This window comes from Malaya genurostris, chromosome 2 (genome assembly GCF_030247185.1).
Source record: "Malaya genurostris strain Urasoe2022 chromosome 2, Malgen_1.1, whole genome shotgun sequence".
Lineage (NCBI taxonomy): Eukaryota > Metazoa > Arthropoda > Insecta > Diptera > Culicidae > Malaya > Malaya genurostris.
This window is the reverse complement of record NC_080571.1, coordinates 65,063,584-65,079,705: the sequence shown is the minus strand read 5'-3', so window position 1 is coordinate 65,079,705 and position 16,122 is coordinate 65,063,584. Positions and strand designations below refer to the sequence as shown.

Below are 16,122 nucleotides of genomic sequence, written 5' to 3'. Positions count from 1 at the left end.
AATGAGATATGAGGCACGAAACCAAGAAGGAGGGACACTTTCTGAAGCAGTTTCAACAGCTTTAAATCTTTTTAATTTGAAAATTCGATGCGTACAAAGGATAATACCAGAACGGATTAGAATCGCTGTAACTTATGCCTTCGATATACCTTGCGATATCGCAGGCAAGCAGACAGTCTACTCGTAGGCACCTCGATTCCGTTTTCACTTTCGCGAACAATATACCGGATTTTCATTATTAATGTGCTCCGGGGGAGTGGCCCATCACTTATTCACGGCAGAGCATTCATTTTTCATAAGTACAGCTAGCACACAGCAGTGTTCTCCATCGGACAGCAGCTGATTGGATTTCAGACAACTGGCAGAAAATCCGTCCACCCACTTCAACTCAGCTTTAAGCTGATATGCGTTGTCGAGTGATATTATTATAGGACCGACCGAGTTGCGAAAAACCCTCCAAGTACATATAGATTTCACGAATGCCACGAACTACACGAGTGAGGGTGGCGGTAGGGTAGAGGCTTTCTTTTCTGAGGCATCCTTGAGACAGAATATTGACAAAACTTGTTGGATTGAATATAATTATTTAGGGTGTCTGACCGTCATTAGTATTGTATTGAATTGTATTGGTTTTCCATTCCTTCTGTTCATATTTTTGCCCGGGCCCTGCAAAAAGCAAAGGATACGTAATTCGATTTTTGCACAGCCCTTCGATTTAATATATGATTCATTCAGTGCACCTAATATGTCATCAGATGATATTGGGACTATGGATATGACAACATATTTTACTTATTCAGTAAACCAGAGATGATTGTTATCATTACTTTGCGTGTTTAATAGTGTTTATTTTGGTCGATGATTTCTGATGATGTTGTTTTAGTCTATTATCTTTCTTATACTGCCGAATATAATCCTTTCTGACGCTTTATAGAAGCTTGTGAATTGAAGTTTTTCAGTCCGAAATACTCGATTCGGCAAGAAAGAAATGTTCTGTGTTTGATGGGATGGTAAAACTGTTAATGCTATTTGATACAGACAATAAATGATCAATTTGCACCGTGACTTGATCGAAAAACTACCAGAATTGACCAGAAGACAAGGCAAAATAATTTTGTTGCACGATAATGCACCTGCACATAGTTCAAAACCGGTTCAGGATACAATCAACTGTTACCCCATCCACCGTATTCGCCAGACTTGGTTCCTCCCGACTATCATTGATATTCAAAGATGGACCATGCATTGGCTAAGCAGCAAAACGAAGAAGTCGAAAATTGAGTGCCTAATTGGTTTGCTTCAAATAAAGAAAATTTCTGTTTTTGACTTTTTTTTAAATATTTGGTAGAATTCCTACTAGGGTGCAGCAATCGGTTTTCCATCGGAAAGAATGATGCATTCCGAATCGATCCCGATTTGAATTCTACTGGATACAGTACAGTGATCGGAGCAACTAATAATCTAACAATGCAAATTAAACTCGTGTCATTACATTCAATTTTGTGGATTTAGGTCTTTCTGTTTCAACAGAAAGCTGACACTAAGAATCCTTCCAAGTCGTGGCTCGAACATTCGACCACTGGCTAATAATCATTATCTATTTCGAAAATTACTTGTCATTGACACTGTCCAAACAGTTTACTGAGTGAAAACAACACAGTCAAATGCACAGAAACTGATAATGCTATACTTTTATTAAAGTAGCTGTGTACTCAGAGATCAAATATTATCTAAAAAGTCGTTTTCGCTTGATGCCAAACCTAACCCAGTTTCCACCTCCACTACTGTCAAACCGTTTGTTTGAAACCCTGGGTCAGTTTCAATTTTCTCAAGCGAAAACAACAATAGTAAATAATAGTCTTTAGGAGCAATTCCATGCGGAATCAGCTGGCTGTGGGCACGACCTCCTTCGATTTGCATGAATCTATGCATATGTGATCGGTATGACTAATAAAATATTTTTATTCAGTATAAACAATCTCAAAATACCACACGAACCAGAGCCTTAGCAGAGCGTTCTTATATTAAGTAAAACGAGCTTTCATATGCAGAGTTATGTATTCACCTTTCTAACTTTATCTGATTGCCTTTCTCATGAAGAAAGGGTAATCACTTATAAAGTTCCTGAATTTCATTTAAATCCGACTTTCGGTTCTGGAGTTACAGTGTTAAAAAATGAAAAAAACTTACTGTTCTCAAAGATTACTATCAATTCTCACACAACTATATTCAAATGAAAGTTATTACGGTCTCGTGTAAAGTTCCTGAAACTCATCTAGCTTCGGCTTCCGGTTCCGAAATCACAAAGTGGTATGTATAAAAAAATGAAAACAATTCCATTCACTTTTATCGAAACTGACTGTACCAATTTCCACCATCTCAGATTCAGTTGAAATGTATTAAGATACCCTGATTTTTATTCATATCTAACCTCCGGTTCCTGAGATACTGGGTGATTGAATACTCTTTATTTCACCTAATTCCAACCTGCGGTTCCGGAAGTACAGAATGATGTGAGTTAAAAATTGAATACAATGTCACTCACTTTTCTAAAAAAATACTTAACCGATTCTCACAAACTTAGATTTAAATGAAAGGTATTACGCTTTCGTATAAAGTTCCTGAAATTTATCCGAATCCGACTTTCGGTTCCGGAATGATAGGGAGATATGTGTTTCTCGAAGAAGGCTGAATCAATGTCCACAATCTTAGATTCAGCTGCAAGGTCCTAAGATGCCATAAAAATTTTTTTCCTTTGACGATTTGGAGTATTTTTCTCATAGAAATTCATTGAAATTATCTGATAAATTTCTTTAGATTGCAGATCATGATAGTTACAAACAAATGAACACATGTCAGTTATATCGCTAACCTGTTTTCGGAAGCACCGGAAATAGTGATCAAACACTACAAAATGGAGCCTACTTCGTTTGCTCTGATTCGGCAAAACCTATTTTCATAAGTTCGAATAAAAGGACCTACTGCCCCGTACAAAATTTCTGGGATTTTTTCCAAGGCCGACTTCCGGTTCTGGAATCACAGAGTGATAAGTTCTTAAAATTTCAAGTCATCATCGTAATCATTACCAAAAGTACCGTAAATAATCTTCTAAGTTGGGCTCTAAACTCCTTCATAATGATGCCAAAGACATAACCGGATTGACGTGAATACGAATAACTCCTGCGGATGACAAATACAGGTTAAAATTGGGACTAAATTTGGGGAGATTTAGTGCCATCTTGACAAAATTTTTTTTTGAGAAAATCGATTTTCTGGGACTTGAGATTTTTTCTAATTCCCAGAAAGTTTTTTCGGTTACATCACTTATACCAGCATATCTTCGGAACCAGAAGTCGCAGCCATTTGCTTTGCACTTGGTCTATAGCAGAATAGTAGCTTTCAAACGAATCTAAGCTTGTCAAAATCGATTCAGTCACCTCTGAGAAAATGGTGCGGTAAAAATATCTTCGAAAAGTGCACACACATATACACACATAGACATTTTCTGATCTCGCCGAAATGAGTCGAATGGTATATAACACTATGGGTCTCCGAGGCTCCGTTCGAAAGTCGGTTTTTCCAGCAATTCTAATATCTTTCTATAGAGAAAGGCAAAAACATACACTCAGAAAAATCCTCACTTCTACGTGAAAACGTAAGTTAATTTCGTCCATATAACTGTTCTTATAACACTTATGTGAAGTATATGTGGCACAGAATGAACTCATGAACTCTTAGTCCACATTTGTATCACGTAATCCCTACGTGATTTTTTGTAGATAGTAGACTGTGAAATTTACATGAAGTTCATTCAAATTGTACTGTAAAATTACTTTCATTTGAACTTACTTTTTATTAGGGTTTTACGTAATAGTCACATTATTTTCATGTAATTGTTACTAAGTTCTAATTGAATCCTAATAATGAATATAGGTATTGAAAACTAATTAATTCATTCTACGGGTTGTAATGCGTGTATTGTGATTGAGGGAAATTTTCGATGAACAGTTTCCTTTGAAGACTGATGTGCTTGAACACAATCTAGGGGATTTGCCTTTTGAACTGTAGAAAAGAAAAAATGATTTGTGTTTCAGTTTCGTATTTTTGGTACACCGAATTCGCGTTATTCCGATTTGTCATGCAAATAAGTTGTTGAGGGTTAGTTTCGTAGATTCATTTAGTAAACTCAATAACATTTACTAAATTTGCTCATGAACTTCACTTCTGCTCGGTACCAATATTAGATCTGAAAGTATAATTAAATTATGTTGATTCGCGAGGTGGCATTAGTCTGCTAATGCACTGATGAGCTGAATGCGAAACGTAAATAATTCAATAGAAATCAGTTAGACTTTATAACTGTTGATTAAACTAATGAGCAATTATTTACCTTAAAATCACTGTGATAAATACCGCAAAGCAAAGCCTTGGTATTACCTTCCTTTAGTGGAATTTGACCTTCTGTCTCTGACTTCGCAGCCGATTCAGAGTATACAGAACCATTGCATGGCTGGTGCTACGATTCTACTGACACTACGAATCCTTCCACGTCGGGACTCTAACATACGACAACTGGTTTGTAAGACCAGTGCCCTATGCATTGAACCGCAAACCCGGATAAATAACAGTTCGGCTGAAAAGTTCGTATCGTTTAATAGAAACACACATTTTTTTGCCAAAATTCGTTTTTATTATTCAACATAATTGCCATCAGAGGCGATATAGCGATTTTCCAACTTTTCGATACCATTTTTGTAGTACGATTTGTCCTTTGCCACAAAATACGCCTCAGTTTCAGCGATTCCCTCTTCATTGCTTCTAAATTTTTTACCAGCGAGCATTCTCTTGAGGTCTGAGAACAGGAAAAAGTCACTGGGGGCCAAATCTGGAGAATGCGGTGGATGAGGGAGCAATTCGAAGCCCAATTCGTTCAATTTCAGCATGGTTTTCATCGACTTGTGACACGGTGCATTGTCTTGATGAAACGAAGCTTTTTTCTTCTTCAAATGAGGCCGTTTTTTTGAAATTTCGTCCTTCAAACGCTCTAATAACGCTATATAATAGTCACTGTTGATGGTTTTTCCCTTTTCAAGGTAGTCGATGAAAATTATACCATGCGAATCCCAAAATACAGACGCCATAACCTTACCAGCCGATTGTTGAGTCTTTCCACGCTTTGGGTTCGGTGCATCGCGTGCAGTCCACTCAGCTGACTGTCGATTGGACTCCGGAGTGAAGTGATGGAGCCATGTTTCGTCCATTGTTATATATCGACGAAAAAAATCGGTTTTATTTCGATATAACAGCTCCAAACAGTGCTCAGAATCATCAATTCGTTGTTGTTTTTGATCGATTGTGAGCTCACGTGGCACCCATTTTGCACAAAGCTTTCTCATATCCAAATATTCGTGAATAATATGTCCAACACGTTCCTTTGATATCTTTAGGGTGTCAGCTATCTCGATCAACTTCACTTTACGGTCATTGAAAATCATTTTGTGGATTTTTTTCACGTTTTCATCGGTAACAGCCTCTTTTGGACGTCCACTGCGTTCATCGTCTTCGGTGCTCATATGACCAGTACGAAATTTTGCAAACCACTTACGAATTGTTGCTTCGCCCGGTGCAGAGTCTGGATAACACTCATCAAGCCATTTTTTGGTACCGGTGGCACTTTTTTTCATCAAAAAGTAGTGTTTCATCAACATACGAAATTCCTTTTTTTTTCATTTTTTTTACAATAACAAAAGTAGCTTCACTCAAAATGCAATATCTCACAAACTAATAATCAGACAGCTGTCAAATTTATACACGTATCTTTTGAAGGTTGGTACTAACTGAAAATGGTATGGATTTAATTCTAGTGGCGCCCTCTCATAGAAACGATACGGACTTTTCAGCCGATCTGTTACCGTTGACATAATGAATTCAAGTAAGTACGTGACACATAAAAAAAATATGTGACAACAGTAATGATTGTGACATACAATCTATTTCATATTCAATCATGATCCGATGGTTGTTAAGAACATCACGTAAACTCCAATGACAAAGCCATTTTTGGAATCTATGTGATTTTTTACATAAGATCAACGTGTGGATTTTTTTTAGTGTGATTATGGAAATAATAATAATAATAATAAGACTAATGTCACACAATGAATAGGAAATAATAGAAATACACTGAAGTCTTTTCTTAGGTGAGTTTACGTACCACATAAAAAAACGCATAACTCTGAAAATTCGCTTAAAAACCGCATAACTCTGAAACTTCGCATTAAAAAACCGCATAACTCTGAGAATTCGCATAAAAAACCGCATAACTCTAAAATTTTACATAAAAAAGTTGCATAAAAATACCTTAATGTAGTTCTTTATAATAACACATGCGTTATCCAAAATGATTAAAATTTAAGTTGGAGTTGTTTTACAAATCAGTGGGAATATTATTCCTTGTACTTGACGAATACACTGAAAAAAAATCAGTTGAAATCACCTATCTTGTAACGAAATTTCATCAAAATCAAAAATGTTTTTTTTTGCAAATCGACTTTAAATTTTCAAAATCGGTTTTCTCCAGTGTATGAGCCGATCAGAGTTTTTTGTCTGTTTTTATTCGAAAACTTGATTAGTTTTGTAAAAACCATTGTTACAACACTTTTTTTGTCGACTACAGTCATTTGAAAAAAAAAAATTGGCCCTTTTCAAAAGACAGTCTAGATCATTTTTGGAAAAAAAAAACAAAGTATGCAAAGTGTTTTTTGCGAGAAAGTCTTCATATACAGCAAGTTTCATTAAAATCTGAGAGGATACTGCCAACTCTGAATACGATTTAGCACGAAATTCGTCATTTAGAACCTAGAACCGTGACCTCTACCATTAATATGATTCCGTTAGTATTTGAATTACTGCATTTTTAATGTCATCGCAATCGGTCGTGTTTTGTACGAAACCTAGTAATTTTGCTTTCTGATTCGACTTCCGATTCCGGATTAACAAGATTATGAGTGATTGATAAATTTATACCAACAATTAAAATGAAGGTGTAGAAAACTTGAAAAGCTCGTCTAAATTGAGCTCTAAACTGTAGTTTAAATTAGTTGATGATTAAATTAAACGAATTTCATTATTCCGGTGACCAGTTTTCACTTTCAGAAGCTCCGAAAATAATAATGTTCAGAATCTTTAAAATGAAGCTCACTTCATTTCACTATATATGACTGAGTCGATTCCGATTTTTTAAAATTGTTGTGTTTTGATGTAAACGACTACTAATTAAACTAGGTAGAATAAAACAAATTTTAGTACTTTTACAGACATAGTTCTGCCAGAAAATAAGTTAGCATATGTAGAACTCGCGTGAAAAATCCGTTCGATACTAATCGATGATAAATCCAAATAGGTGGTTTGATTAATCGATGTTCTCAATCTAGCTTCCAAACAACCAATAGAATACGAGACATTCGATTATTTGTAAATATCATACATCATTAATCACATGTTAACTATAGCACCAAGTCGTCAATTAATTTTTCGGAGTCATGTACCAAATTATGTATTGGTTATTGGTTACTAAAATGCTAAAACAACAAAGGTTAGTTGTTGTTGTTAGATAAGTGTATGGATTACACTAGACACTATTGGCACACATTTTCATTGTGTAATATTTCATACACTCATATCTAAGTAGCTTTGTATACATGCTATACATGTTACTGTGCATTGCATATACTGCTCGAAAGCTGTTAAACTGATGTTTACTTCAACGGATGAAAGAACTTCCATAAAATTTCATGATTATAATTAAACAAAGTTTACAAAGATATCGCATTTCAAAACGCAATGCAGCGTTAGGTTAGGTTCGGCTCTAAAATGGGAAATCGAGAGAACTGTTCTCAGAGATTTACACTTTGCATCGCTCTTTCTGACAGCTATTATTTATGGCTTTGTTTTTATTCAATCCTAGAATAAAACAGTGCACCTGCAATGCCAATGTCTAGCTTTCAACATATGTTGGTCAGTAACATGTATCATATCAACGATTGTTTGAAAATAAAAGTTTCTTTTTCCATTTTTTCCATCTTTTTTTTTCACAACAGTAGACGACAATAACAAACATCATTCACAGCGCACCGTGAATTACCATAGAAACGTAATAAATCGCTCCCAAACAAACTATGAATGACTATCATGAAAGAAAACTTGACAAACATCGGCAATCAAACGAAAGAAAGCACATTAGAAACGCCTTTTCACCTCTTGCTTGCCTGCTAGCATTTTGCACCTTCTTGTTCGAGAGAGTTCGATCGCTTCTCAGACACGGTACTTTCGAGAGACGTGATGAAATGTTCTACCGGCTAACGATTCGCTCCGGTCGGAACAATGGCACTTTGCTTTCGAACGGCTTTTACATAATTTTTTTCTTCGCTTATTTTAATACGCGCACTGCAAGAGGATTACTGTCAAAAGACACGATGGCCATACTGTTGTTGTTGTTGTAGTGTAATGATGATGATGAGCATTCCATAAATTTGAATAGCACTTGAATTTGCATTGCACGTGTCATTTTTTAATTTTTCATTAATAACATCAGGGGAAAATTTTGGATAATGTTTTTTTTCGGAACTGAGTCCAAATCTGTGCCGAGATGAGTTCGGCTAATTAATTTGGCTTTAAGCGGGGTATTATGTTCTCGATTTCAATTCATCTGCGATTTTGTCGAACCATTGACTTTTAAGGCAATCAGTTAAACGAAAATTTAAATAGTATAGTACCGACGGTGAATACAAAATTGAAAATAAAAACTATGAACACTCTAAGTTATCGTGTAGGGAAAGTTCTGTGGCGGTCGTACATGACACTGTAGACCATATCTTCAATGTATCGGGCCATTAAAGTTCGTACAATGCACCAATTTTATTGGCTTTTCCTCCCGATCTCACACACCAACGTGAGCTCCCTTCTACAGTTTCACTCAATTCTCAGCTATATTTTCTCGTCCCCTTCCCGTTGCTCTCCTCTGTTACACATACACACTACCGCCCCCTGCTAACCCAGAAACCGTCACCGGTTCATCGTATGTATGCGACAGGGTGGTGTGTAGTCCGTCAGGCTCTTTTGCGTTCATCTCAGGCTTTGTAATAAAAACAAAATTTAACAACTTGACGAGGGTGACATTTGAGTAAACAACAACGATATATTATTCATGCAGTGTGCGGTGTACACGCACATTTTTCCCGGCTTGTTCCCGGCGGCCAGAGCGGCGGCCCAGTCCAAGTTCATTATCTTGTGTTTCATCTACTTACTGCAGCAGGCTGGTTCGTGTGCAGCAACAGCATCAGCTTTCGATTCCTCACATTACGAACAGAATCTAATTCATTAGGCTAAGTATAAAAAGGGCCTAGATGCCGTTTTGTGTTTGTATGTGTGATGTTTGAAATTAGTATAATAAAATCTGAGATTTACGAGGAGCAAGCCTGGATCTGTCCGCATCTGGACAACAGTGTAATGCTGCGCCAAAGTTCCTCTTATTTGTTCTCGGCACCCCATTCGCAGATAATCAAATTTAATAACAAATATTCAATGTCCGTAGGGAGCCGTCGTCGTCGTCGTCGTCGTTGACAGCTCCGCTAGGTTCCATTCCAGTTGGCTGGCAGCTCTCATTGGAGCGCAAATATTTGGCTCACAACCCGGAAACCCGGAACTCACATCCAACTCCAAGTGATATGGGCTTTCCCTATCAGCTAGAGCAGCTAGGATACCCCCGCCGATGTCGATATCTAGATTCAAACAATTCACCTGACAATAGCTCGTTACCAGTTGATCTCTTCCTTGATTTTTAGTAGCTTCCGTTCGGTGAAACTACGCCGGTTACGGACGCAATCAATTTGATTCCTGCATCACAAACCGATCACCCGCTGGTTCATGAGTCAGGAACTCGATGTAGATTAGGGATGAACAAAACAGTTCGTTTAAAAGAACCGGTAAGAATTTGGTACTACTGGTAACGGAACTTTCGTGAATGGCAATTTCCATACCTTCTACCAAAACAATGATAATAATAATAAAAATAATAATGAAATTTTATTGTAATTGCACACTGATATGACCATGTTTTCTGTTGATTAGCTAATAAGATCGACTAAGAAAAGTGTATAGGAAATTGAAACCATTTCAATTAAGGTTGAACATCTCAACAGAATGATAGTCACTATTTGTCGAGCGCTCCCATCTCCGGTCGCTCACAGTGAAGGACAAGAATGTGGACTGCATGGAAAAAAATATTGATGTAGTCCTCGATAGTATAGTGGTAAGTATCCCCGCCTGTCACGCGGGAGACCGGGGTTCGATTCCCCGTCGGGGAGAGACAATCTTTTTTTATAGCGGTGAGCTCAATTCGTCCCAGTCTCTCTTGTCGTCAATTTTTATCTTTTTTATGCATATAAAAAATATGTATAGCATTCCGTCTAACTTTGGAAAGCTTTTCCAAGGCCTGGAGGTCGAGTGTCATGTGCCAAACGACCTTTGTTTTTCTTTGGGACCTTTGTTTTTTTTTTTTTGCTCGTCGAGGATCTTTGCGGATTTCCGGATTTTTGTTTTTTGCTCACTAATCCATCAATGGGGGCGGCAAAACTCTTATTTTTCCCCGGGCGCCAAATTTCCTCGGTACGCCACTGGTTACAATGTCTTATCATGTTTCTCTTTACTAAAAGTTGGGCTAGACTAAACTCCGTCGATGATTCGGGGAACGTTTGATCAATGGGTCTATTTCTCTTCGGATTAAACGCAAAGTTTAATCCGCATGCGAGAAGTTTATAACACATATTAACACAAAACGCAATAAAATTGCATCGTATTATCGGTAGCCGACTACCCAAAACAATAAACACATTGGTAAAGTTATCTTCCAATAACCGAACTTCTGTGGAAACTGATTGTCATGAAACTAACTGTCAAACAGTTATAAAAATATTCAGTGAGTGTCTTTTTATTAACCAAACGAAAAAAATGTTGAAGGGTTCATCGAATGGATTGAGGTACAGGTGATAAAAGTTTTTAAGACATTAGAGCCACTAACAGCTTTTTGTTTACTTATAGGCAGAAAATAATTTTGTTTCACTTGTCCACTTGCTGCCAACACGAATCGTTCAAGGGTAATTTTTGTTGGATTCGAAGGATTGTGCAGTGTTTTGGAAGGCGCTCATAATTCCGGTCAGTCGGAACATCTGACACTTTTTAAATTTCTCGTGGAATAAAACCATTTTCTTCATTCGTTTTTGTGAATATGTGTTGTTTTTTGAAATCCGAAAATCTAGAATTTTAACAAAAGGAAAACAAACAAACAAAAATTACCGAACAATCTGTTAGATCCATTTGGTTTACAGTTTACGGTAGTTGTTCGACAGTTCAGCAATTACCGAACGATCGGTAATCAATTCAATTACCGAACGTTCAGCTGTTGAAAATTCGGTAAAAAATTACCGAATACTGCGAAATTTTCTAAGTGTGTACACAATTTCAAACTACGCGCTATTCCCAAGCAAGTTGTTTCAGAAAAAGATTTTGCAAGCTTAATTGATTCTGATCAATAACAGAGTAGCAACACACGGGCGGTCTCTAATGCTAATGCGAATGCTAATATCTGTTACAATTGATCTTGTAAACAGAACATGTTTAGAGATTTGAATTCTAAACGGCAATAGCTATCCAACCTGCCATAGATTGTTAAAATCCGTCCATTTTCACCAGAGATATCGATATTTTTCTGTAAGCGACTTTTTCCCCATATTTCAGTGCACAGTAGTTTCAATTACGCAAAAACGCGTTTATTGTTTGCACATAAGAGGTTGATTTTTTAGCCTAAATGGCTTCAGAAGAATTTTTGATTGGAATTGTCCCCTTCTTTTGATATAATTAAAACTGTCAGTAATCCAGCTAGAAGATATGGAGCATTATTTATCGGAGACCACAAAAAGTCGTTTTACCACTTTTTCCATTGGTCGGACAACACATGAGCCAAAACGATGTGGCGTAGCCGCAATAGATATTTTTTCATTTTCACTTAATAAACGGAAAATACCACATACATTTGCCTGGTAGATACACCTTTGCAATTGCGTTGATGCTTAGTAGCTAATAGTCAACAAATTTTCTAGGGAACTCCATTCTGAGGTTTATGAATCAATCTTTATTCAAGAGTACAAGAATCAATATTTATTCAAGACGTACAATTGTAGGTCAACAAAACGGGCGTTCACGCTATCATTTTTCATTTGTCTTTATTTTAAATCAATTCTAATTACGATTTTAAGATGATTTCAGGATTCGGCGAAATGGCTTTCTATGAAACTAGCTGCACACTTCTGAATATCTAAAATCGGTTTCATTTCTTTACTTCCAGTATTGTGACGATGTACCTATACTAAAGTACGACGAATTTATGACACATTTATTCTAATAAACATATTAACCTGATAGTGCAAAAGAGAGTAAAATGTTGTTCGTCTGCAGAAGCACACAGTGCGAATTACAATAATTTCAATTGAAGAAAGTATAGAAAAGTTCTTCAATAATTTATTTTAGTGATACTTCAAAATCAACTGCCCAGGCTAGAATGAATGAAATGAATCAATTATTTCATTTTATACCTACTCAGTAGGTAACGAGAGAATGCTCACTGCATCAAAATCGTCGTTCGGGCACGAGAAAGAGGTTTTCTCTTTGATACTCGTTGATATAAAACCATTTCAGAAAATTATAATAAAGGCTGTCCCAGAAAGTATGAACGCAACCAAAAAACCGCTGCCATTTGCCTCTTGTTTACACTCTTCTCTAACCACTTGTGCAGTTGTTTATTCGTTTTCATTAGTTTGTTTCGAAATGCGTGGACTTTCAGCAGAACAACGTCGAAAAATTGTGTACAAATGGTGCACAGAACGCGGACTGTCACTGAGAAAGATAGCAAAAATGGAAGGAGTAAGTGAAAAAGCCGTGCGAAATGCAATCAGGAAGTTCGGTGAGGATGACACCTTTGAGGATAAACCGAAAACGGGTCGAAAAAAAGGTCCTGCTAACCCTCAGTTGGATAAACGTATACTGAAGGCGTTCGAGCAAGAGAAGGAGGTTTCAGTTCGGGAAGTGGCCAAAAAATGTGCACTTCGAAGTCAAATGTTCTTCGTGCTAAAGCACGTTTGAATCTTCGAACCTATAAGAAGCAGAAACAACCAAAACGTAGTCCGAAACAAGAAGCATCGATTAGGCCGAGGGTTCGAAAGCTGTACAATACGATTCTTGCTGGAAATTTGAACTGCATAATCATAGACGACGAAACCTACGTGAAACTCGATTACAAATCCTTGCCGGGACCACAATATTATACTGTGCGAGAAGGGCAAGTGTTAAACCAGTCCGAGACATCGATTGAAGTCGAAAAATTTGATAAGAAAGCTATGGTCTGGCAAGCAATTTGTAGCTGCGGTAAGATTTCGAAACCCTTCATCACCACTGCGAAATATACATCAAGGAATGTTTACAAAAAACGACTTCTACCACTTCTACCACTTACCATTTTTACCAAAAATGTCACTTTCGTCCCAAAAGACATGAATCCACCAAATTGCCCACAACTTCGACCAATTGAGGAATTTTGGGCATTAATGAAGGCACATCTTAGGAAACATGTCTTGGCAGCCGAAACCATTCAACAGTTCGAAAAAGATTGGAAAAAAGTGTCAAAACTTGTCGCCAAGAAGTCTGTACGGAATTTAATGAGGAACGTTCGCAAGAAGGTGCGCCAGCTAGTCTACAATGGCTAAGTAGCAAATGTTGAAAATAATATTCTGTTGTTGTAGTCTAATATTATCAGTATATCGAATAAAATTTGAATATCTAACACTTGTGAATTATTTACAGCGAAATCAAAGTGCGTCCATACTTTCTATGACAGTCTTTACGTTAACAGTGCGAACTACCTGACAGTAGTTTGATGTCGTAATTTTTTTTTCAAAACAAAATATTGAAAACGCTTCAAACTTCAAATTTACGCATTCCTCTTTCACTTTTAAGGGATAAATATTTGATTAGATTTAAGGAATACTTCAAAATAGTGGGTCATTCCCACCGGTACGAAAAATTACCCACCTGGGCTTAATATGTTTCACCGGCCCTGAAAAGATTGCTGATCCCTGTTATAGGGTCATCATTGGAAACGAATAGCAATCACTTAATGAGAAAAAGTATTTCTTTTAAGAGTTATGGAGACAAAATACAATTCTACTTATTTATTTATCCAACAAATCAATGCATTATTTAAATACTAAACATCTGCGTACCGAATAGCGTTGAATGTTGGAGTTTAAAGTCACGTTCAAACTAACTGGGGGTGTTCCAAGCGAGAATGTTAAGCATAAACTGAAACGTAAACAATGTCTCCTCCAAACAGCAACCTGAGTGAGAAACATAAATAAATAAACGGTGGAATGAACTCTTCCGCTATGACCGTCATATGTTTTCGTTCATCTTTTTTTTCTAAATTGAAAATTGTTTCAAAATCCAAAATAGCATCATGCCACATGATTTATAATGAACAGATGGGAAATATTGTTCTATAAATTACCATAGGCGAATAAATATTATAACTGATTCGTGAGAGTAAATCGAACTGACTTCAATCGACCATCTTTGCAAAGACTAGCGGAGCAGGATTTCGCTACGACCGTTTTCCTGCTCATCTGCATCATCACTCTTCCCCAAATCGACTCGATTCGACTCGATTCTACTCTATTCTACTCTACTCTACCGAAGGCACTCCTCTGACGACGAAGTGAAGCAATCTCACTCCAGAACACTTTCTCGGAGAAGCGTACACGGCTAGCATGAAACCGATGGGGGTATTTGTTTACTGAGCTGATGGCTCTCGTGGATTCATTAAACAGTGCACCGCTCGGAGGTGGCGCGAAACAAGTTCAAGGTCATCATCATTATCATCATCGCCACCATCGTCATCATCATCATTCTTACCGTCGGAATGTCTATGCTGTTCTACCGTGGTTTGGTGCATCGAATCGGATGTAGCACGTTTGTATGCGCGAGCGTGAGTGTAACGTTCGTCCGTCGGGTCGGTTGTAGCGCGGAGAATTGTATTGCTCTTCGCACACGGACAGGCAAACGAATCATGCCAAAACCGAAGCTCTTTTTGTAGCAATTTCCCACGCTAAGGATGCTTTCAACTTTAACCGCACACGCGCTACTGCAAGCCGGTAGTGCGTTACCCTGGGCCGGGAGAGGTTGCACTCAATTGTAATGGGTCAAACCAGATCAAAAGCCCCTGACACGCGTAGTTGTGAGTGTTTCTCTCATGGAATGTGCATTTTTCGCGAAAATATGATGTGGAAGTTTCTGGAAATTGTACAATTTCGCATCGCAGTATGATTACCTTCATCGGGCGGGTTGTTCACCGTCGAGTGAAACTTTTCACTCGGATGAAGATAGCATGAAGAAGCATCACCGCAAGCCGAAGATGCCCTAAGGTTCAGTGCTTCTATCTTCACACTAAACACCTTCTTCGGAGCACATAACCACTTTAAAGCACAATTTTTCTAACTCTCACTTTCCACAGATCCCATACATCGGAAGGAGCTAGCTGGTTGCCAAGCTAAATATCGAAACTTTTCTTCCGGAAAAGTCCTTACACCAGCAAGCGGTAACCGACCACAGGAAACTGGGCCGTGAGCGTTTGGAGACCGTTTTGGGTCCCCACACCAAGCCGTCCCGATGCACAGAGCTACCAACATAAACGAAGGTATCCAGGAATCAGGATGCGCTCGAAAAGTGCAGTCCTCTGTTGTGATGACGACGGGCTTTTGTGTGTGCTGCATGCAAAAATTGCGCTCACCGGAGAATTTACACCACTGGGCAAGAGTGTGGGTTTCGAGAGTGCGAGTAGTGCTGTGTGCTACGAAGGGAGCACGAACCAAAGCCGTTCGGGTGAACGTTAACACGTGACAGTTTTGGGACTTGCCTGATGAAAGCCCGAGGAAAAAGAAGTTATCATATAGTTTTGAAATTCTATTTTAAATGCTATATCGGAAATTTTTATGTTATATGAACTGATTCGATAACCTA

General features: G+C 37.8%; 1 protein-coding gene and 1 non-coding gene across 11 annotated transcripts in view; one reads left to right on the top strand and one right to left on the bottom strand.

Annotated features, from left to right (window-relative positions):
• Positions 1-15,790, bottom strand: part of LOC131427464 (protein winged eye) — a 758,071-nt gene extending 742,281 nt beyond the window's left edge. For 2 of the 10 annotated variants that reach the window (XM_058590671.1, XM_058590672.1), the window contains exon 1: positions 15,434-15,790. The gene's annotated coding sequence lies outside the window, so the exon portion shown is untranslated. Of the gene's footprint in view, positions 1-15,018 lie in introns of all 10 variants that reach the window. The other 8 variants (XM_058590676.1, XM_058590673.1, XM_058590678.1 and 5 more) reach the window with 5 other exon arrangements.
• Trnad-guc (transfer RNA aspartic acid (anticodon GUC)) lies at positions 10,293-10,364 on the top strand. Its single transcript has one exon. It is a non-coding gene; the product is annotated as a tRNA-Asp (tRNA).
• Positions 15,791-16,122: the final 332 nt, after the last annotated feature.